Consider the following 2678-nt stretch of genomic DNA (forward strand, 5'->3'; position numbering starts at 1 on the left):
GCCCCGTGGCCTGTGGAATCTTAGCTCCCTGACCAGGGATAGAACCTGTATTTCCTGCATTGCAGGCGGATTCTTAACCACTGGACCACCAGGGAAGTCCTAGGGTTAATTTTTATAAGAAGAAAAAAAACTTTAGGGTACTGTCATGAGCAACAAAATAGGACTCAAACCCTGCTCTCTGGACCCAGCACTGCCATTCTGTATATATTGCTGACCTTGTAAATGCCATTTCACTTTTCTTTATTGCCTACTTGAAAGTTGCTGAGAGAGTAGATTTTGAAAGTTCTCATCACAAGAAAAAAATCTTGTAACTGTGCCGTGATGGATGTGAAGTAAAATGATTGTGGTGACCATTTTGCAATATATACATGTATCAAATTGTTATGTTGTATACCCATGGACAGAGGAGCCTGGCGGGCTACACAGTCCATGGGGTCGCAAGGAGTTGGACATGATTGAGTGACTAAGTGCACACACACACACACACACACACCCCTAATGCAATGTTATATGTCAACTATATCTAAATTACAAAATGAAATAAAATGCCAAGTTAACCTGGGGGAAAAAAGAAAAGAAAAAGAAAGTGGAGTCCCTGTGGCTGGCTTACTACCAGAGATGACTTGGGAGAGGACAGAGATGTGCAATGCGAATTTTAATTAGGTGGTTTGCTGTGTGGTTTATGGCACAAATCCTCCCTGTGTGTATAAAATCTACAGTAAACTCTGCATTGTTAGGCAATTAATTCCTGGAAATGATTTACTGTGAAGACCTGCCAAGGCCGATGAAACTCCCTGGGGGAGGAAACCACACTTTCCTGGGGTGAGGAGCCTTGCAGGGTAACACCTGGTCTCTGGGCGCAAGGAAAATCCAAAATAACAAAAGCATTTTGACAACATTTAAAACACTTTTTGTACTGGACATTTTCAAACTTATGTAAAGGTAGAAAAGTAGAATGAAGCATCTCTACATACTCATCATTCAACTTTGACATTTTGACAAACTTGGCTCATTTTTTAAAAGAAACCTATTGTATGCTATGTGGCAGCCTGGATGAGAGGGCAGTCTGCGGGAGAATAGTTACATGCACATGCGTGGCTAAGTCCTTTTGCTGTTCACCTGGTACCATCACAACATTGTTAATCAGCTATGACAGGCTCAGTTGCTCAGTCGTGTCTGACTCGGAGACCCATGGACTGTGTAGCCCACCAGGCTACATTGTCCATGGGATGATCACAGCAAGAATACTGGAGTGGGTTGCCATTTCCTCCTCCAGAGAATCTTCCCATCCCAGGGATCAAACATGTGTCTCTTGTATCTCCTAAATTGGCAGGTGGATTCTTTATCATTGAGTCACCTGCGTGCATGCTAAGTCACTTCAGTTGTGTCTGATTCTTTGCAACTCTATGGACTGTAGCCTGCCAGGCTCCTCTGTCCGTGGGATTCTCTAGGCAAAAGTACAGGAGTGGGTTGCTGTACCCTCCTCCAGGGGATCTTCCCAATCCGGGGATCAAACTCATGCCACCTGTGAAGTCCCTAATTGGCTATACCCTAATACAAACAACAACAATAACAACAAAAACAGAAGCATATGGGAAAGTTAATTCCATGATGAAATATTTAAAGACACAAGAATTGTTGAAGACATTAATTTTTAATGGCAGTCATCTTAGAGAGGAGCACTAGAAATGTATTTCTTTCAAAGCAAATCAAAAATTAAAAATGTTTTGAAGCCATATGATTAGCTGAATTAGTTTCTAAGATTTAAGGTGAGATAGCACTGAACAGATGCAGTATTTCATTGCAGCATTTTCTTTCACTACCATGTGAACTTGACCTGTAGAAATCAGAAAAAGAAAGACCAAATCAATGAAAGAATTCCATCTTTACATTATCCTTGTTCCAAGTATCAAAACTTTCATTCCACTGCTATCTTACTGCCAAATTGCTACATATTTATTTATTTTTAAATACTTATTTATTTGGCCACATGGCATGTGGACGCTTGGTTCTCCGACCAGGGATTGAATCCATGCCCTCTGCAATGGAAGTGCAGAGTCTTAACCACTGGACCTCCAGGGAAGCTCCCAAATTGCTACATATTTAAAATCTATATCAAATCATGACCCCTGGTTCAGTACAATTTACTCAGTTGGTCAAGAAGTTCATTCAGGTTTTTCCATAAGATTTTATGAACATTTTGGTCAACCCAATATTTGAATGAGTCACAACCACTAGCTAAGATTCAATGAGGTGTCTAGGTTAGAGCTTACTATGCTTCCTTGCTTGAAAGTTGCATCTATTTATTCACCCACAATAGTTATTAAGTGACTGCTATGTCAGGTACCGTTGCTACGTTGTTAGGTAAACCAACAGAATGCTCTGTAGATTGCCAGAGACAATTTCTCTTATCAAATGTCAGTGAATCATCATTCACACTAAGGTAAGAGACTCTAAAAGGCAGAGATCCCAGAACAGTCTTTTTCATTAATGGATAATGGACCAGTAAATTACCACATTCTATGTAGGGGACTACATAGATATTCATTGGAAGGGCTGATGCTGAAGCTGAAGCTCTAATAATTTGGTCACCTGCTGCGAAGAACTGAATCACTAGAAAAGACCCTGATGCTGGGCAAGATTGAAGGCAGGAGGAGAAAGGGATAACAGAGGATGAC

General features: G+C 40.8%; 1 protein-coding gene across 3 annotated transcripts in view; it reads right to left on the reverse strand.

Annotated features, from left to right (window-relative positions):
• Window positions 1-1635: 1635 nt before the first annotated feature.
• Window positions 1636-2678, reverse strand: part of LOC104992927 (placenta-specific gene 8 protein-like) — a 50895-nt gene continuing 49852 nt past the window's right edge. For 2 of the 3 annotated variants that reach the window (XM_010845952.1, XM_010845951.1), the window contains one exon: window positions 1639-1837. The gene's annotated coding sequence lies outside the window, so the exon portion shown is untranslated. Of the gene's footprint in view, window positions 1838-2678 lie in introns of all 3 variants that reach the window. The other variant, XM_010845950.1, reaches the window with a different exon arrangement.

Source organism: Bison bison, unplaced genomic scaffold (genome assembly GCF_000754665.1).
Source record: "Bison bison bison isolate TAMUID 2011002044 unplaced genomic scaffold, Bison_UMD1.0 scf7180017864228, whole genome shotgun sequence".
NCBI lineage: Eukaryota > Metazoa > Chordata > Mammalia > Artiodactyla > Bovidae > Bison > Bison bison.